At 41.4% G+C, this 21,769-nt stretch overlaps 1 protein-coding gene across 1 annotated transcript in view; it reads right to left on the reverse strand.

The window, feature by feature from the left end:
* Window positions 1-19,506: 19,506 nt before the first annotated feature.
* The window catches only part of LOC122904969 (retinitis pigmentosa 9 protein-like), a 31,397-nt gene continuing 29,134 nt past the window's right edge, over window positions 19,507-21,769 (reverse strand). The window contains exon 9 of the mRNA XM_044246342.1: window positions 19,507-19,586. The gene's annotated coding sequence lies outside the window, so the exon portion shown is untranslated. The remainder of the gene's footprint in view (window positions 19,587-21,769) is intronic.

A 21,769-nucleotide genomic window follows, 5' to 3' on the forward strand; every position in this document is an offset into this window, starting at 1 on the left:
CGCGGAGGCGCTTTTGGAGGGGTTTCCCGGAGAAGGTCAGCCGATAGCCCGCTGAGGGCGCGTGCGCGGCGTGGTGGTCGCCCCCGAGACCGGCGGCCCTGGGACGCCGGAGGTTTTAGGCTTGGCCTGCCACAGGGAGAGGCCCGAGAAATTCGGTGCTAGGAAACCCAGACACCAAAGCACGAAATTTTATGCCATAGGCTGTTTTCCCTCCTTTGAAATACAGAAATGTTCAGGTTGGGTCAGGAATAGGGAAAGAGGAAGACTAGACGTCAGACCACGGGAAGAAGGGAGACGTTGGGAGGCTGACTGAATGGGCTTTGTCTCCTCAGTCCCTGCTCTCCAAAATGCGCCTTCCACTTTCAGAGCAGGGTCGGCTTTCCCGATCTCATCTAGAAAGGCTTCTGTCCAGGTCTTTCAAGGCCGAGGAAAACCTCACAGCAGCACCTGAAAGGGCCCACAGTTCAGTGGAGGAAACCGTTGTCTGGGTGAGGAGGGGAGCAGCTGTATATGAATCCCTCGGATAGGTTTGTGCTGCAATGCGGTGGCTACCTGCTCCCCCCACCCCACTCCACCCCACCCCAGCAAGTTCCAAAGGAGCGCCTTCAGCTTCACAAGCTTAAGCCTTTGTAGCAGCAGATGGCTGTGGCCCACGCTGGTTTGGTTAACTTGGTACAGCTTGCTAGCAAGCAGAAAGTTGTAGATTTGCTCTCTCATTTGATAGAAGTTATTCATGGATGCAAAATTGTCAGGAATGCCCACACAGACCTCACCTACCTTTGTAATTTACACTCTCGGCACAAACCCAATCTGGAATATGTACATGACTAATTATAAACTAAAAGCCTTTAGTTACCAAAGAGCCTCTTTCTGTAGGCTAGGTTAGATCAACTGAATGTACGCCAAGATGTGTGTATTTGGGAATACTGGTAAAGGATTTTACAGAAGAGTTTAGAAAATAGGTTCATTCAACAAATCTTTATTGAGTGCCAGGTATGGTATCATTCTGCTTAGTCTGGCTAAATGCTTAAGTGGTTTGATATTAAACAGCAGAGAAGCTATATAAAAGATTCAGTCTTTTAACACATTTGAGCACCTACTCTGTGCCAGATTGGACCCTGGAGATGCAAAATCTGAACAAGAAGGCACAAACCACAAATGATACCTTTGGTAAGAGTTTGTGTTGTGGCGCATGCATGGTGCAGTGGGTTAACTGACCTACTGCTCAGGTCATGATCTCAGGGTCATGAGATGTAGTTCACATTGGGCTCTATGCTGACCCTGGAGTTAGCTTGAGATTCTCTCTCCCTCTCCCTTTATCCCTCCCGCTTGTGCTCTCTCTGACATAAATAAATAAAATATTTTTAAAAATTTTTAAAGATTTTATTTATTTGACAGACAGAGATCACAAGTAGACAGAGAGGCAAGCAGAGAGAGAGGAGGAAGCAGGCTCCCCGCTGAGCAGAGAGCCCGATGCGGGGCTCGATCCCAGGACCCTGGGATCATGACCTGAGCCAAAGGCAGAGGCTTTAACCCACTGAGCCACCCAGGTGCCCCCAGTTTTAACATTTAAAACACTGAGAGCTAAGGGGCGCCTGGGTGGCTCAGTGGTTTAAGCCGCTGCCTTCGGCTCAGGTCATGATCTCAGGGTCCTGGGATCGAGTCCCGCATCGGGCTCTCTGCTCGGCGGGGAGCCTGCTTCCTCCTCTCTCTCTGCCTGCCTCTCTGCCTACTTGTGGTCTCTCTCTGTCAAATAAGTAAATAAAATCTTTAAAAAAAAAAAACAAAACACTGAGAGCTGGGCCCCCTGGCTGACTCAATTGGTAGAGCATGTGACTCTTGATCTCAGGGTCATGAATTTAAGCCCCATGTTGGGCATGGAGCCTACTTAATAAATAAATAAAATTATTTAAAACAAACAAACAAACACTGAGAGCTAGCAGGCTGGATTAAGGCTAGAAGTCCAGTCTTTTGGTTGTCTTAACTAGAAAAAGAACAGGTTGAACATTTTATCCTTAAATGTCTCTATTTGTTATTTTTCCCTCAAGGTTGCTACCCCCTTTAAAAGCCTCAGAGGAGATTTGAGCAAGAAGAGACAGGGGCACCTGGGTGGCTCAGTCAGTTAGGTCTCCAACTCTCGATTTCTGCTCAGGTCATGATCTCAGGGTCATAAGAAGAGCCCCACAGTGGGCTCCACATTCAGCTGGAGTCTGCTTGAGATTCTCTCTCCCTCTCCCCTCACCCCCAGCTCCCTCGCACACTCTAAAATATATAAATAAATCTTTAAAAAGGGCTGGGGGGGGGCTTGCTGCAGTCAGAGGACAATGAATCCTTGTTTAGCTTTCTGTCTATAGCTGTTATTATAGAACAATTATATGTGCTTGGCATTATTAGCATCAACACCACCTTCTCTTTTTTTTTTTTTAACAGATCTTGCCCCTCAGCTTGGAAGCTGAACAATCACAACTAGTTAACAGTGTCTACCTTAGGGAGATCATAAATAGTATTTTCTAGCGATTACATTAACTTTTCTGCAATGTACAGCAGCTCCCCTGTGATCTATATCTAAAACTAGGCATATAATATTGTTTCAAGCTCTCCTTTTTAGTTAACAAGGCATTTTGTTTTAATTAAATGCCAAAAACCATGAAACAATATCTTCCTAAAACTGGATTTGAAACATTGTCATGATTCTAGAAAAGAAAACAAATACTTCTTGAAAAAAGAAAAGATGCAACTATAAATTTTCTAAATGTGAGACTTTTTTGTGCTTAACCATTTCTGAATGTTATAAATCATAATAATTTAAGATGATAAAATAATCTAAAACATTATTGTTAATTTTAACATTCTAACCTATTTTAAAATCTTAGATTTGGGGGAGGAAGTTCTCAGGGCCATCTCTGAAGGGGACAGTGTATTCCAGAGCTATTATGCAATATATCCTCTCCCTCTTGCTTCCCTGTAATAATACAGAGAAAAATAGTTAAAATGGACATCATTATTATGGGGTAGAACAAGGGAGTTCTCAATGGTAACAGAACAGTTCTATATCTTGATTGTGCTGTAATCACAAATCAATAAATATAATAACATTTAATAGAACTATATACAATACCTACTTAAAACTAATGTACACAAAAGTGATAAAATCTGAGTAAGGTCTATAGTCTAGTTAATTTCATTGTGCCAGTGTCAATCTCCTACTTTTGAAAATGTACATAGTTATGTAAAATGTTACCTCTAGGGGAACTTAGGTGATCAGTACTCAAGGAACTTTGTATTATTTCTACAACTTCTTCTGAGTCTATAATTACTTCAAAATAAAAAGTTTTTAAAAGTGGATACCATTCATTCAACAAAGATTTATTTTAGTGCCCTGGGGTACAGAGATAAAAGACACATAGAGAAATGATGGACGAAAAGACCCAACCAAACCAACAGTGGGATAAATTCTGTGAGAGCAATATGCTTTCAATATGTGAAAGCAAAAAAAAAAAAAAAAAAAAGTGAAAGCAATGTGTGTTATGAGAGTCCATCAGAAGAACAAGCAAGTCAAGAAAGGCTTCTCAGAAAAAGTGGAGCAGGGCAGATGGAAAAAGAAGGGATCAAGCAGAGGAACAGCATGGGTCAAGTCATAGAGGCTTAAATGAGTTCTGATAGGTTTCACTATTATATGTTTTTATTGCACACAGCACTTTTTATCTCATAACCCTTGTGATGATTGTAACTAAATGTTTGGGTTTTTAAACCCATGTCATTCATTTGACAGAATGTGTGAGCACAAGCAGGGGGAACTTCATGCAGAGGGAGAGGGTGAAGCAGGCTCCCTGCTGAGCAAGTAGACAGACTCCCCAGGACCCTGAGACCATGATCTGAGCCAAAGGCAGCGGCTTAACTGACTAAGCCACCTAGGCAACCCGTAACTAAATGTTTTTATAATGTAAGCTCCATGAAGGCAGAAAGTACTTTTTTTTTTTCCTTCCAATTTATTTATTTTCAGAAAAACAGTATTCATTATTTTTTTCACCACACCCAGTGCTCCATGCAAGCTGTGCCTTCTATAATACCCACCACCTGGTACCCCAACCTCCCATCCCCCCACCACTTCAAACCCCTCAGATTGTTTTTCAAAGTCCATAGTCTCTCATGGTTCACCTCCCCTAGAAAGTACTTTTATATCTTGATTCTCCAGTGCCTTACACAGTTCTTGTCTAGGCATGCATAACTATTTGTTAAATGAATGAGGTCTTTGGCCATGACTGAAACACGGAGTAAATGTGGGGAATGACAGGCTATCTAGAGAGGAAAACAAGAGATAGATCATGAAGGGTCTTATATGTTATGTTTGGACTCTATCCTAGAGGAAATGGAAAATTATCAGCAGACAGTAATTTCTTTTGTGTTACAGAAAGATAATATGAAAGGTTGTATAGACAATGCAAAAGTAGCCATGTTCCAAAAAGTCAAAATGGTACCTGAGTAGCTTGCGTATTACCAGAGGAAAGCAAGGTAGACTGTTAATAATTGTGAATCCCACTTCAGGGATTATACATCTACCAGCCTCTGAGTGTCCAAGGACTTTGTTTTGCAACAACAATAATAATAACAACAACAGGTAACACTTGTTACCTCATTTGCTGGGTGAGTACTTCATACATATTAACTCATTTAGTCCTTACAACAACTCAATGAGTTTGCTATTGTCTCCACTTTACAGTAGAAGCGACTAAAGCACAGAGAGATGAATTAACTCATTCTAAATCATACTACTAATAAGCCAGCAGAGTTAGGATTAAAATCTAGGCTGTCTGAGGGCACCTGGATGGCTTAGTCGGTTAAGAATCTGCGTTCAACGCAGACCAAGCCCATTGTGGAGCCCCAGGTAGGGCTCCCTGCTCAGCTGGGAGTCTGCTTCTCCCTCTCCCCACCCAGCTGGGGTTTTTTTTCTCTCTCTCTCTTTCACTCTCTGTCTCAAATAAATAAATAAAATATTTTTAAAAAATAAAAATAAAAAATCTACATTGTTTGGAACCAGTCTTTCTATGATCTTTACTCCATTTTTCGGCTTTCTTTCCTCCTAGCCAGTTGCATCCTTGTATCACTTCAATTATTAGGAACTACCACATTTTCTCAGCGGTATGAACAAGAAGGAAGAAGAGGTGATATTTCTTTTCTCTTCTCTTGGGTTATCAGATAAAAATATTTCCCAAAATGCTCAGCAAATTTCCTCTCACATCTTCTTGGCAGGAAAATGAGATTGCTGTAATTGGTTTCCAGTCATTCGCTGGGTTAGAAGGGGAAAAGTCCCACACTCTCTGACCATATTGCTTTTCTTTATCTGGACAAAATCAGGGTTCATTTAGCAAGGAAAATGTGTTTCAGCCCATTGGTAAGACCACCAATAATGTCTGCCACAAACACAATCAACCCGTGAGACCAATGCAGGCAATGAGAGTGTCCTTCAGAAGAGCACGGGGCTGGATTGTATCTTTAAGCAGCCATTCAGTAGCTGTGTCATCCCGGTAAGTTATTTAACCTCCCTGAACCTATTTCTTCACAAAAAAACTTGGGGATACTGTACCTTAGGATTGTACAAGGATTCAAGACAACATAATAAAATGCCTAGCACACTATCATTTAATAAGTAACATTTGTTGAAATGTTTAATATTTCTACATGTTAAACATAAAATTGCTATATGATCCACCAATTCCACTCCCAGGTATATACCCAAAAGAACTGTAAGCAGGGACTTGAGCAAATATTTTATACCCATGTACATAAAGACATTATTCATAATAGTCAAAAGGTAAAAACAAATGTCCATCAATGGATGAATAAACAAAATGTCATAATATATATTAGAATATTTTTCATACATATAACATTGGAATATTATTGCAATGGAATGGAATATTATTTAATCTTTAAAAAGAAGGGAACTGAATGGCTAAAATAACAAGTCAGGAAATCACAGATGTCGGTGAGGATGTAGAGAAAGGTGAACCCTCCTATACTGTTGGTGGGAATGCAAGCTGTTGTAACCACCCTTGAAAATGGTGTGGAGGTTCCTCAAAAAGTTGAAAATGGAGCTACCCTATTATCCAGCAATTGTACTATTGGGTATTTATCCCATAGATACAAATGTAGTGATCTGAAGGGACACCTGCACCCCAAAGTTTATAGCAGCAATTCCCACAATAACCAAACTATGTTAAGAGCCTAGATGTCCATTGGCAGATGAATAAATAAAGAAGATGTGGTACACACACACACACACACACACACACACACACACTGGAATATTACACAGCCATTAAAAATGAAATCTTGCCAGTTGCAATGATGTGGATGGAACTGGAGGGCACTATGCTAAGCGAAATAAGTCAGTTAGAAAAAGACAATTATCATATGATCTCACTGATATGTGGAATTTGAGAAACAAGGCAGAGGATGATGGGGAAGGAGAGAAAAAACTGAAATGGGATGAAACCAGAGAGGGAGACCCCATAAGAGACTCTTAATCCCAAGAAACAAACCAAGGGTTGCTGGAGGTTAGGGGGGTAGGAGGGATGGGGTGGCTAGGTGATAGACATTGGGGAAGGTATGCGCTATCGTGAGTGCTGTGAATTGCATAAGCCTGATGATTCACAGACCTGTACCCTTGAAACAAATAATACATTATAAGTTTATGTATATATACATATATATATATGAAACTCTGACACATGCTACAATATGGAAGAACCTAGAAGATATCAGGCTCTGAAATAAACTAGACATAAAAGGGCAAACATTGTATAATCCCACTGACATGAGGTATATAGAGCAGTCAAATTCTTAGAAAGAGAAAACTAGGGAAGCCTGGGTGGCTCAGTCAGTTAAGCGTCTGCCTTCAGCTCAGGTCATGAACCCCACATCAGGCTTCTTGCTCAGCAAGGAGCCTGCCTTTCCCTCTGCCTGCTGTTCCCTCTGCCTGTGCTCTCTCTCTCTCTGACAAATAAATAAATAAAATTTTTAAATTTAAAAAAAGAAACAGAAAAATACAATGATGGCTGTCAGGGGCTAGTAGGAGGAAAGAGTGAGGTTCTTATTTAATGGATAGAGAGTTTCTGTTTGGGATGATAAAGAAGTTCTGGATATGGATAGAGGCGATGGTTGCACCACACTGTGAATGTACTTAAGGCCACAGGATTGTGTGCTTAAAAAGGTTAAAATGGCAAATTCCATGTTGTGCATTTTTACTCCAAAAAAGTTAAAAAGAAAAGAGTGAAAAGAGGCCTGGTTTTGTCACTTACCAGATCTGTGATCTGAGACAAATTACCTAACCTACTTAAGCCTCAGTTTCTTTATCTGTAGAATGGGAAAAATAATAATTGTGCTTACTTCCTGGGTCTGTTGTGCAATTAAAACAAGATAACTTGATACAGTACTACTGCATCTTGTTTGATTCTTCCTAGCTTAAAAGGGAAATATTCTAATCCTAAAGCTCATGGGAGTCCTTAGTACTTTATTTAGCAAAATTGTTACTATCACTATGGCAGAGACAAAATGTGCATTTTTAATTTGGCTGGATCATATGGTAGGAGTATGTTTAGTTTTATAAGATACTGCCACCCTGTCCTCCAAAGCAGCTGTACCGTTTTACATTCCCACCAGGGATGAATGAGAGTTCCTGTTGTTCCACATTCTCTCCAGCCTTTGGTGTTGTCAGTGTTCAGGCTTTTGACCATTCTAATAGGTGTATAGTAGTATCTCAATGTTGTTGTAATTAGCAATTCCCTAATGACATAATGACATAAAGCATATTTTCACATTTTTTTGCCACCTGCATATCTTCTTTGGTGAGGTACTTGTTAAAGTCTGTAGCCCATTTTTTAACTGAGAGGTTTGTTTTCTTAGTGATAAGAGTTCTTTGTATATTTTGGTAACAGTCCCTTATCAGATATATCTTTTGCAAATATTTTCTCCCAGTCTGGTTGTCTTTTCATTCACTTGGTGGTGTCTTTCATAGAGTTTTTAATTTTAATGAAGTCCAGCTTATTATTTCCTTCTTACATAGGTTACATCACTGGTGTCGTATCTGAAAAGTAATCACCATACCATTTTGCGCTATCTTTTAGGAATTTTATAGCTTTTGCATTTTACATTTAAGTCTATGATCTATTTAAGTTAATGTTTGTGAAGAGCGTAAGGTCTGTGTCTAGATTCATGTTTGTTTGTTTTTTTTGCATGTAGATGTTAAGTTGTTCCAGGATCATATGTTGAAAATACTATCTTTGCTCCATTTTATTGTCTTTGCACCTTTGTCAAAGATTAGTTAACTATATTTATGTGGGTATATTTGTGGGCTCTCTATTCTGTTCCATTGATTTGTTTGCCAATACCAATACCACAGTATCTTGATTATTGTAGCTTTATAAATAAATCTTGGAGTAAGGTAATGTCAGTTCCCTAACTTTGTTGTCCTCCTTTAATATTGGGCTGACTATTCTGGGTCTTTCCCTTTCCAGATGAACTTAACGATCAGTTTGTAGGTATCCATGAAATAACTTGCTGGAATTTTGACTGGAACTATAGATCAAGTTTGAGAGAACTGACATCTTGACAATATTGAGTCTTTTTATCTCTTAGAACTTCTCTCCATTAATTTAGTTCTTTGATATCTTTCATTAGAGTTTTGTAGTTTTGTACATATTTTGTCAGATTTATATGTAAGTATTTCATTTTGGGAAATTGCCCATATAAGTGGTAATGTGTTTTTAATTTCAAAGTGAACTTCTCATTGCTGGTAAATGTGAAAGTGATTGGTTCTTGTATAACAACCTTGTATCCTGCAAGCTTGCTATAATCACTTATTAGTTCTAGGAGTTTCCATGTCAACTCTTTCATATTTCCTACATGGAAGATCATGTCATCTACAAAGACAGTTGTGTTTCTTCCTTCCAATTTAGTATATTTTAAATTTCCTTCTCTTATTTTATTGCTTAGCTAGGACTTCCAGCATGGCATTGAAAAGTGACAGTAGGGGACACCTGTCAGTTAAGTAGCTGACTCTTGATTTTGGCTTAGGTCATGATCTCAGGGTCTTGAGAGGGGCGTGAGAGGTGATATCCTTGCTTTATAGCAGGGAAAGCTTCAAGTTTCTCACCATTATGTAATATATATATTATATATAATGTTCCATGTGAATTTGAACAGACTGTGGATTCTGCTATTGTTGAATAAAGTAGTCTATAGTTATTCTTTTTATTCAGATGATTGATGGTGTTGTTGAGTTTATCTGTGTCCTTACCGATTTTCTGTCTGCTGGATTTATCCATTTTTTTAAGATTTTATTTATTTATTTGACAGACAGAGATCACAAGTAGGCAGAGAGACAGGCAGAGAGAGAGGAGGAAGCAGGCTCTCCACGGAGCAGTGAGCCCGATGTGGGGCTCGATCCCAGGATCCTGGGATCATGACCTGAGCCGAAGGCAGAGGCTTTAACCCCCTGAGCCACCCAGGCACCCCTGGATTTGTACATTTATGATAGAGGGGTATTAAAGTCTCCAATTATAAGAGTGGATTCATCTATTTCTCCTTACAGTTCTATTAGTTTTTGCCTCACACAGTTTGTATTTTGCTGTTACACACATACATGTTAAGGATGGTTTGCCTTTCATCATTATGTAATGCCCCTCTGTACCCCTGACCATTTTTCTTTCTCTGAAGTCTGCTGTATCTGAAATAAATATGGCTATTCCCACTTGCTTTTGATTGGTGTTAGTATGGTACATCTTTTCTCCATCCACTTACTCTTAATCTCTATGTGTCTTTATATTTAAAGTCAGTTTCTTATAGACAACACATAGCTGAGTCATATTTTTTTGATCCACTATAACTTGCATCTTTTAATTGATGCATTGAGATCACTGACAAAATGATTACTGATATCATTAAATTAATATCTACCATATACATTACTATTTCCTACTTTTTCTTAAATATTTTATTTATTTATTTGTCAAAGAGAGAGAGACAGAAAAAGAGCACAAGCAGGGCAAGTGGCAGGCAGAGGGAGAGGCAGCTCCTGGTTGAGCAAGGAACCTGATAAGGCACTTGATCCCAGGACACTGGAATCATGACCTGAGCCAAAGGCAGATGATTAACCAACTGAGCCAAGCAGGCATCCCACTGTTTTCTACTTCTTGCCCTTATTCTTTGTTCCTATGTTAGTCTTCCACTCATTTCTGCTGGTTTTCATCAACCATTTTATATGATTCCATTTTCTCTTTTTCCTTAGCATATCAGTTGTACTTCTGTTTTCACTCTTTTTGGTGGTTGCCTTACAAGTTGTTATATACTTTTACAACTAATTCAAGACCATTTTCAAATAATACTGCTTCTTTGGTAGTATGAGTACTCTATAATAACAAACTATTCCTAATTCCTACTTCCTGTCCCTTTTATCATTGCTATCATTCCATTTACACATATGCACATAAATGTGTGTACATACATACACATATAAACACACATACTTGAATACACTGCTGGTATGATTTTTAAAGATTTATTTATTTTAGAGACGGAGAGAGAGAATCTCAAGCAGACTCTGGGCCCAGTGTGGAGCCCTATAGGGGCTTGATTTCACAACAGTGAGATCACAACCTGAGTGGAAACCAAGAGTCCTATGTTTTACCAACTGTGGCACCCAGACGTCCCTTGTTATTATTATTTTGAATAAACTATTATCTGTTGATCAATCAAGATCAATATTCTTTTTTTTAAAGATTTTATTTATTTATCAGAGAGAGAGAGGGAGAGAGAGCAAGCACAGGCAGACAGAATGGCAGGCAGAGGCAGAGGGAGAAGCAGGCTCCCCGCCAAGCAAGGAGCCCGATGTGGGACTCGATCCCAGGACGCTGGGATCATGACTTGAGCCGAAGGCAGCTGCTTAACCAACTGAGCCACCCAGGCGTCCCAAGATCAATATTCTTAAATTGATTTTCTCATTAAAAATAAGAAAATGAGCATTTTTATTTTACTTTCACATATTCCTTCCCTCCTGATGATCTTCCTTCTTTTTTTTTTTTTTTTTTTTTTTTAAGATTTATTTACCTGAGGGGCGTCTGAATGGCTCAGTGGGTTAAAGCCTCCGTCTTTGGCTCAGGTCATGATCCCAGGTTCCTGGGACAGAGCCCTGCATCAGGCTCTCTGCTCAGCGGGGAACCTGCTTCCTTTCCTCTCTCTCAGCCTGCCTCTCTGCCTACTTGTGATCTCTGTCTGTCAAATAAATAAATAAAATCTTTTAAAAAAAGATTTATTTACTTGAGAGAAAGAAAGAGAGCAAGCACCCAGGGGAGGCAGAAGGAGAGGGGGTGAGAGAATCTTTTTTCAAAAAAGCTTATTTATTTGAGAGACAGAGAGAACAAGCAGGGGGAGAGGTAGAGGGAAAGGGAGAAGCTTGCTCCCTGCTGAGCAGAGCCCAAAGCAGGGATGAATCCCAGGATCATGACCAGACTCAAAGGCAGATTCTTAACCGACTCAGCCACCCTGATGCCCTGGAAAGAGAGGGTCTTAAACAGAGTCCCCGCTGAGTTCAGAGCCCAAGTGGGGCTCAGTCTCACAATCCTGATACCATGACGTGAGCCAAAATCAAGTTGGATGCCTAATCAACTGAGCTACCCAGGAGGCCCAAGCTTCCTTTCTTTATATGGATCCAAATTTCTCACCTACATCATTTTCTGTCTCTCTAAAAACTTTTAACATTTCTTTCAAGAAATCTTTCAAATTCCTTCTATTTTTGTCTATGAATGTCATTATTTTCCTTCACTTTTGAAGGAAAATTTTGTGGGGTACAGATTTCCAGGTTGGTGGAATTTTTTTCTCTCAACACTAATATTTCATTCCACTCTCTTCTTGCTTGCATGGATTCTGAGAAGTTGGATATAATCCTTAGCTTTGCTTGTCTATCATTAAGATGTTTTTCTCCTCTGTCTTCTTTCAAGATTTTTTTTTTCTTTTAAGGGAGAGAGATAGACAGCATGAGCAGGGAGAGAGGCAGAGGGAGAGGGAGAAGCAGACACCCCACTGAGCAGGGAGCCCGATGTGGGGCTTGATCCCAGGACCATCCCAGGACCCCAGGATCATGACCCACGCTGAAGGCAGATGCTTAACTGGCTGAGCTGCCCAGGCTCCCTGGCATATTATTTTCTAAGTATAGAAAATGAAAGTAAAAGTCCTGAAAGTAGGGGCACCTGGGTGGCTCTATCAGTTAAGCGTCTGCTTTCAGCTCAGGTCATGATTTCCAGGGTCTTGGGATTGAGCCCCCAGTTGGGCTCCCTGCTCAGTGGGGAGCCTGCTTCTCTCTCTCTCCCTCTGCCTCTCCCCCAGCTTGTGCATGTATGGGCACTCTCTCTCCCTCTTTCTCTCTCAAATAAAATAAAATCTTAAGGAAAAAAAAGAAAATGAAATGCCTAGGGGCACCTGGGTCGCTCAGTTGGTTGAGCATCTGACTCTTAGTTTTGGCTCAGGTCATGATCTTGAGGGGGTCATGAGATTGAGCCCCATGGGCTCCTTGCTCAGCGGGGAGTCTGCTTGAGATTCTCTCTCCCCCCATGCTATTTCTCTCTCTAAAATAAATAAGTAAATCTTTTAAAAAATATGTCAGAAAATTATATGCCTAGGTGTAGTATTTTTGTTGGTTGGTTGGTTGGTTGGTTGGTTGGCTGTTTTTGGTATTTATCATGCTTGATGTTCTCTCAGGTTCCTGTATCTGTGATTTGCTGTCTGACATTAATTTGGGGAGAATTCTCAGTCATTATTGCTTCAGTTATTGGTTTTATTCTTTTTGGTTTCTTCTTCTGGTATTCCCATTACGTGTAAGTTACACCTTTTATAGTGTTCCTGCAGTTTTTGAATATTTTGTTCTTTTTCATTCTTTCTTCTCTTTGCTTCTCACTTTTTGAAATCTCTTGTGTTATACCCACTACTCATTCCTCAGCCACGTCCAGTCTATTGAGTTCATCGAAGGCATTCTTCATTTTTTTAATGTGTTTTTTTTTTTATCTCAAGCATTTCTAAAATCTGAAATCCAGTGTGTCAGCTGAGGGGAAAGTATAAATCACTACTTTAATGAGAGACAGAGACTGTCAGACTGTCAAAAAGAGGAGGTCAGGGACCACTCAAGCAACAGAAAAGGCAATGGAACTGGGAATCCAAAGGCTTTAGCCCAATCTCCTTTCAAATTAGGATAGCAACTTCCTATATATGGGCAGATTACTTAACCTCCCTGAATCTCAGGTGTCATCATCTTAAAATAGAGATGATGATAATAATACCCATTTGGAATCCTAAGCAGAGAACACGGAGTTCACTAATTGGACCTTAACACAAAAATAGCAACCACCATCTAACCTCAGACATCCCACCCCACACAAAATGCCAAAGATGGCACAAAAACATTCTTACATCAGAGGTCAAGTTGGTATCTATGGACCATATAGTACCACTATGGGCCGAGTAGTACAAAATCAGGTAATTTCATCCCTGACATCTTCCTGCAATGCCCCAAATCCAAAGTTTCCAGTTAGCTGGCATTTCGGGACACTCTCATTTCAGTTCTTCTCCCTAATGACCTACCTACCAACCCCCTCAATTATGTGATTTAGAAGTCCTGTTTGGCTAATCACAACCTAATATATCCTTCAACCTATTTACTGAATAGTTGCTAAACTTTGCTTTCTCCCAAGAACCTCCTGTTTTGAGCTGCCCATGCCCATGCCCATTTCACCCATGGGAAGCCAAAAGAAGAAGGGGGTTCTTCTTTCTCCCAGTCTTCATGCACTCCAGGGCCGAGACATGGACACTAGCTTGTGGAAAATAAAGTTTTCTGGGTACTGAATACTGCAAAATTGGGGGGCTCTCTTTAAGAAAAATACAAAATTATAAATACAAACATCTTCTGATACTTCTCTCTTTCACTTTGTGGATCACTCTACTACATTCAGTGAGGACATAGGAACCTTGAAATGACTACCATATACCATATGAAGGAAGGCATGAATCATCCAAAACTCCAGATTCCTTGATCTTTTCCTTCTTCAGTGTCAATGATTTTCACTCCACAGCATTACAGCAAACCACTGCTTGGCCACCCTATGGACCTTGTTATACAATTTGCAACTGCTCCAACTCTGCAATCCTACATTTAAATTTTTCATTCTCTGACCACAAGCCCCCTCCATCTCTTTCACTCTCAGGTGAAAGATCCCCATTAATTTTGTTTTCTATTTGTTCAGCTCCTTTCCAACATTACTTCCTTTTTCTTCCTGAGTAAATACTAACCACTAAGTAGGGTGCACTCTAGGGTGAAAATTTAAGAAAGCACTCATGTTCAGGGTCATGCAAGGGCATGGTATATATAATGAGTATGATGCATTACTTTAATTTCTCACTATTACACTGAACTTTCTTGAATCCTTGCCCTTCCTTCCACAAGCCTTCCAAAACCAGTCGTTGATCCAAACAGTCGTTCAATGTCTCTCCCATGCAACTGACTATGACGGAGCAAGTGACATACTACTGCAGATGAGGGACAATACAAATTACTGATCCTCACTCTAGGTCAGCCTTCAACTCTACCAGCAACCCTTTTGCACATCTGTAGATGACTGCTTTTTCTCTTCCCTGCAGCAGTATGGCAGACATTGTTAGTTGTCAATTTAATTAATACACATTTTCTGCCTTAGTCACAGCATCTCAATTTATTTCAAGTAGAAATATGCCCAGCTAAAAGACAACTACATTTCACCCATGGGAAGCCAAAATGGTATAATCTGAAGTTGGGTAGGTGTTCTAGTAAAGTTCCTTAAAAGCAAAACCGATGACAGAGAGAAGCTGTAGGTAACCTCTGTGCTCTTTTTTACCCTTTTCCCTCTCAACTCCCTGCTTTCTGCCTGGAACAGGCATCTTGAAAAGGTTGCCAATTCGAAGATGGAAACCATTGCTAAGCATGGCAGAGCAGAAAGAAAGGAGATTGGGTTCTTTGTGACAGCAATGAGCTTCCAGACCAGCGCTGGATGGATGGCATATATTCAGACTTCTCCATGTGAAAGAAAAACTTTTATCTAGTTTCAGGCACTACTATTTCTGCTCATACACAATTTCTATCTAGTAATAAAAACAGTCATCCCAAATTTTCAGGGCTCCCTGTAAGTCTTATTCCCGCCCTCCATTGAAAAAAATCAAGGTCATCAGATGCTAAAGCACTGAATCCCTGCCTTCGGGACTTCATTTCCCTTTTATCTCAGTAAATTTACCAGGCTTAGCAAACCTTGTCTTGTGCTTCCTAACATCCCTTCTCTCTCCACTATAGGGAACATCTCCCCCTCTGTCCATTCTGGCCATAAAGATACCGAAATCTCTACCTTTAACAAACAAAACAAAAAATTCACAATCTTTTTTCCAACCCCACGACTCCCGGTAACTACTCTCCTAGAAGACTTTCCTTTCTCCCACGTGCAAAGAAAGCGGAGTCCGTGTGTGCCAGCTTCTCCCCCAACCTGCCCACCTATCAGCTCACAGACAACTTCTCCAGGCCCCCTGTCCCTCACTCGCCCAACCAATGGCGCCTTAACTGCCAGGTTCTGCTCCCCTGGTTTTTACTCGCCTCGGCGGGAAGCGGGCTGGAGCGCCCCTCCTTTGTCAATCGCCTGCACCGACCAGGCTGGCTTCCTCCTTCCCCTCTCCTTCTCCTCGGTCGGCTCCTCTTCGGGTGTCTGGGGCGTTAGGCCCGAGGGACACCAGGAGCTCAGAGGAGGTGTCCTAAGCTGTCCTATCTGAACACACTCAAATGGAAGGGACAGTCTGGGAGAGAAAGAGGGACAGGGACTGATCCGTCCTCTAGAGGCACGGACACTTGGGTGTGCACGCACTGGAGCTCACATGGTGCGGAAAGCTCCCGGCGAGTTTCCTCAGGTGCCTTCAGTCAAGGCAGCCTGGTGGGGGGGCGGACCTCGTCCAGAGCGCATGCGCGGGCCATCTGCGCTAGAGCTGCACCTGCGAAACAGGCAGCACGTGCCAACCAGGGTATGTAAGGGCGGGAGCCAGGGCACCAGGTGCCAGAGACTCTGCAGGTCACGGAGGTAGGTTTGGAGCAGATGGGTGTGCTGGGGCTGCGGGTCCTGGGGGAGGGGAGTAGACTGGATTGTGGGACCGGGGCTGGGCGGGGTGGGGGTGGGCCGTGGGTAAGGAGACACTGGGCTTAGGGGATGGGCTCCTCCAGACTGGGGAGGAGGTGGTATGGGGTAGGCATGCTGGCGGTGAGGCCAAAGACCAGTACCTGCAGGCCGGGTCCAAGCCACTGCCCCAGGTGGAGCTCCTGGGGTGCCCCTGGCGCTCCAGGCGCGGCACAGTTACCCTCTTTGCCTCCTAGGCCTCAGTCTAATTTTGGTGTTGCTGCTGCTCTGGGAACTGAGGTGTTCTGGCAAGATGCGGCCCCGCCCCTGAGCAGCACTGCTCAGGTCCTCAGTGCAGTGCAGCCCTGTGTCCCTGATCCCAGATGGGTGGGAAGAGACGGTGAGAACCCTGCCACCCAGGCTTGGGGTTCTGAAGGGGAACTAGGATGATTTCTCCCTTCACGGCAGTATACAGCGCTGAGCGCCATTGCCCTTTCCTAAATATGAACACCTGTTTTTCAGCCTAGAAAATGAACTGCTTTTCAGAAAACAATGCACATTTTGAGGGCGGTAACGCCAGACCGTTTTTTTATGTGCACGCCGTGGGCCAGCAGACTTACCCGAGTCCTTGGTACCAGAATCCCAGCTATAATCCGTTCTGTGTTCCTGGGGCAGGTAAGAAATTCAAGAAGTTCAGTGGGGTTAGGGACCCTCCACCTCAAGCAATGCCTGAGGTGCCTTTAATACCTTAAAATCCATGACTTCCCTTCCCTCACCCTGTCCTGACACAGATACTACGGCAGCACACAGGGGCAGTGTTTGAAGTTCACATTAATAGATAAAATTTGAATTCTACCTATATGCCAGTTATTCTGCCAAATACTGGAAGTGGGTTCGTTCTCTCATTTGACCTCAACAACCCCATGACCTAGGTATTATTGCTGTCTATGTTTTACAAATCAGGAAACAGAGGCTCAGAGCCCCCGACTTGCTCAGAGTTACACAGGAGTCAAACCAAAATTCTATTATTATGAGACCAGTCTTACAGAGGCACCTTAGAGCTCCTAGTCCCTATAATTTTTTCAACAAGGCCTAAAGATTCTTAAAGCTCTCCTGGTGAGGTCAAAAAAGTACTTTGGGAGAACGATGAGGTTTAAGTGTTTGGGAGGTAGAAATCTAGGATTTCATACATTATGGGATGGGAGAGGGTTTAAGCAGGGCAGAAGGATCCATGGAGTAATTCTCCCTTCTCATGCCTCCAGTGGCAAAGATAATGTTAAATCGACCAGGCTTACACAGGCTTCTTCAGTGTACCCTGCTGTAGATAAAGCATGTTGTGTATTGTATGCAACTGTTTTCCAAGGAGAAAACTAGGTATGATAAGGATAGATTTTTAGTCATTCAATCACTGATCCCACCTAAGTAGTAGAATCTTTAGTCCAAGGAGCTCCTAGTGGAAACCATTTTAAAATTGCAGTCTGAGGAATAAGGAATTTTGCCAGCATATGACCTATGGACTTCAGCTCCTCATTGTGTCTCCAACAAGACTGCCTACCTGACATATTTTGAACTTGTACCACCACATGGTCTAGTTCTTAAAGAAGATTTTTATATATAAACATTCCATTAGCTTTTTCTGGTGATCCCTAATTAATATGGATGTTGAAATGTGATTTTGGAATAGTCCAGATGAAGGAATTGTCTGAGGAAGATTCTGGAGGTCAGAGGGTGGAAAATTCCTGAGAGAAAGAAATGCATATTGTATCTTGAACTTTAATTAAAAGGCTGAGATTCTGTACTTGTGCACTTTTTTTCATGCAATTCCCCTTAAGGTTTACAATATTTGTCCTGAGAGTTGTGGTTTAGGAGAATTAGAGTGATAAGTACTGGGAGTAGGAATCCCATCTGTGTTGTTTGTTTGCTTGTTTAATTGCAACCTAACTCAGATATTTTAGTGGGAAAAAAAAAAAAAGTTCATATGACTTACTGTTTTGTGCAACCAAGAATTCCAAGAAAGAAGCCACTTCAGGCTAGCTAAATAGGGACTCCAAGAACGTAATCCTTATTAGAATCTATATTCCTTTATTTCTAATTTTGTTTTTTTTCCTAGGTTTTGACTTTCTCTGTATTGTTCTCATTCTCAGCCATTTCAAAGTGACAAAGATAGTTACAGAATTTGTGGGCCTGTAATGATTTTCTGGCTAAGGATCCCAGAGAAGAGCCTTCCCTTCCAGTAGTTTCAAAAAGAGTTCCAAAGCTGACTCCTGGTGGTTTGGCTTTGCCACATGTTATCCTTGTTCTACTTACCACCCAGAAGATGAACTAGTCTCCTTGATTAGTCTAGATTATATGCCCCATGTTGAAGGTGGTATGAACCTGTTAGATTCCATTTGGACAGAGAAGGTCTCTCCTTTTTCAAAGGAGAGGTCCTTTTTGAAGGACCTATTGCCAAGAGAAGAATGGATGCCAGTACAGAAAGATGTTGATTGAAGATAATTTACATCATTTTGGGATAGAGTTAAGTAGGAAATGAGAGGAATATATTAGAATTTGTTAAATAGCTTGATGAAATTGTATATTAAACAGCATGTCCATCATAGCCAAGGTTGTAAAGATGTTCCTTGAGGGAATATAACATGAGTTCAGTTGAACAAGTGGACTCAAAAGCATTCTGGATGTACTAACCTAAAGGGCAGGGATTATTGTGGTTTATTTTGTACCTAGTCATTCTGACTAGGAATTATTCAGAATGAGAGGTGTAACTATTTTATGAGTAACAGAACATCTCTTCAATTGAAACTGGCTTAAATCATTTTTTTAATTGAAAAACTAACCAAATGCATGGGCTAACAATTAAAATAGTATATAAACAAGGAATGAAGTCTTTACCCCCTAATCCCTTTTCCCAGTCTCCCAGTATCCTCCGTGAGTCAGAAAATGTTGCCAGTGATTTGGGTATCTTTCTGATATATGCTATGCATATTCAAGGATCTCTACCTGTATTTAGTAGGCCTTTAAAAAAAATTTTTTTATTGGCTTATTGACATAGAATGTGTTATGTTTCAGGGGTATGGGTCTGTGAATCATCAGGCTTACACAATTCACAGCACTCACCAAAGCACATACCCTCCCCAATGCCCTTCACCCAGCCACCCTATCCTTCCCATCCTCCTCCCCTCCAGCAACCCTCAGTTTGTTTCCTGAGATTAAGAGTCTCTTATGGTCTGTCTCCCTCCCTGTCCCATCTTGTTTCATTTTTCCCCCTGCCTTTCTCCTATGACCCGCCCTACCTCTCAAATTCCTCCTATCAGAAAGATCATATGACAATTGTCTTTCTGTGATTGACTTATTTTGGTTAGCATAATACCCTCTAGTTCCATCCACCTTGTTGCAAATGGCGAAATTTCAGGTCTTTGATGACTGCAAAGTATTCCAGAGAGAGAGAGAGAGAGAGAGAGAGAGAGAGAGAGTGTGTGTGTGTGTGTGCGCGTATACACACATACACACACATCACACCTTCTTTATCCATTCATCTGTTGATGGACATCTAGGCTCTTTTCATAGTTTGGCTATTGTGGACATTGCTGCTATAAACATTGAGGTGAACGTGCCTCTTCGGATCACTAAATTTGTATCTTTAGGGTAAATACCCAGTAGTGCAATTGCTGGGTCGTAGGGTACCACTATTTTCAACTTTTTGAGGAACCTCCATACTCTTTTTTTTTTTTTTAAGATTTTACTTATTTATTTGACAAAGATCACAAGTAGGCAGAGAGGCAGGCAGAGACAGAGAGAGGGGGAAGCAGGCTACCCGCTGAGCAGAGAGCCCGATGCAGGGCTCTATCCCAGAACCCTGGGATCATGACCGGAGCCGAAGACAGTCTTTAACCCACTGAGCCACCCAGGTGCCCCGACTATTTCCTTTGCTGAGCAAAAGCTTTCAATCTTGATGAAGTCCTAATAGTTCATTTTTGCCCTTGCTTCCCTTGCCTCTGGTGTTATTTTTAGGAAGAAGTCGCTGTAACTGGGGTCAAAGAGCTTGCTGTCTGTGGTCTCTGCAAGGATTTTGATAGATTCCTGTCTCACATTGAGCTCTTTCATCCATTTTAAGTCTATTTTTGTGTGTGGTGCGAGGAAATGGTCCAGTTTCATTCTTCTGCACGTGTCCAATTTTCCCAACACCATTTGTTGAAGAGGCTGTATGTTTTTCCTTCGGACATTCTTTCCTGCTTTGTCGAAGATTATTTGATCATAGAGTTGAAGGTCCGTTTCTGGGCTCTCTATTGTGTTCCATTGATCTATGTGTCTGTTTTTGTGTCAGTACCATACTGTCTTGATGATGACAGCTTTGTAATAGAGCTTGAAGTCTGGAATTGTGATGCCGCCAACTTTGGTTTTCTCTTTCAATAGCTTCTTTTTTTTTTTTTTTTTTTAAAGCTTTCATTTATTTACTTGACAGAGAGAGAGAGAGAGAGAGAGAGAGAGTGCACAAGCAGGGGGAGTGGGAGAAGGAGAAGCAGGCTCCTCACCGAACACAGAGCCCAGTGCGGGGGTCAATTCTAGGACCCCAGGATCACGACCTGAGCTGAAGGCAGATACTTAACCAACTGAGTCACCCAGTCCCCCTAGGAGGCTTCATTTTTTAGAGCAACTTTTGGTGCACAGCAAAGTGGAGCAGAAGGCAGAAAGATTTCCCATATGCCCTCCATTGTGCATAACCTTTCCCATTATCAACATCCCTCACCAGCGTGATATTTGTTATAATCAGTGAACCTAAAATGGCACATTTCACCCTCAGTTTATGTTAGGGTGTGCTCTTAGAGCTGCATGTTCTGTGGTTTTGGATAAATACATCATGAAAGATAGCCACCATTATGATACTGTATTGAATAGTTTCACTGCTCTAAAAATTCTTTGCCTATTCATGCCTCCATTCTTCCTAACCCCTGGCAACCACTTATCTTTTTACTGGCTCCATAGCATTGCCTATTCCAGAAAGTTGTATCATTGGAATCATATAGTATGTAGTTTTTTCATATTGGCTTTTTCTACATAGTACTACCCATTTTAAGTTTCCTTCTATCTTTTTGTTACTTGATAACTCATTTGTTTTTACTGCTGAATCATATTGCATTGTCTGAATTATGACATTTATACATCCATTTATCTACTGAAGGAGATCTTGGTTTTCCCCAAGTTTTAGAATATGTTTAGTTTTGCAAGAAATTGCCAAACTTTCTTCCTTTCACACTATTTTAAAGCATTTACATCTGTACCATCTTGCATTTCCACTAGCAATCAGAGTTCCTGTTGCTGCACATACTCGTCAGTACTGGGTATTATCAGTGTTTAAGACTTCAGCCATTCTAGTACTTGTACAGTATCTCATTGCTCTAATTTGCATTTCCCTGATGACATCTGGAGCATGTTTTCATGTTTATTTGGCAATGTTTCTTTTCTTTTTTTTTTTAAGATTTTTATTTATTTGACTGACAGAGATCACAAGTAGGTGGAGAGGCAGGCAGAGAGAGAGAGAGAGGAGGAAGGAGGCTCCCCACTGAGCAGAAAGGCCGATGTGGGGCTCGATCCTAGGATCCTGGGAT

Source organism: Neovison vison, chromosome 4, assembly GCF_020171115.1.
Source record: "Neovison vison isolate M4711 chromosome 4, ASM_NN_V1, whole genome shotgun sequence".
NCBI lineage: Eukaryota > Metazoa > Chordata > Mammalia > Carnivora > Mustelidae > Neogale > Neogale vison.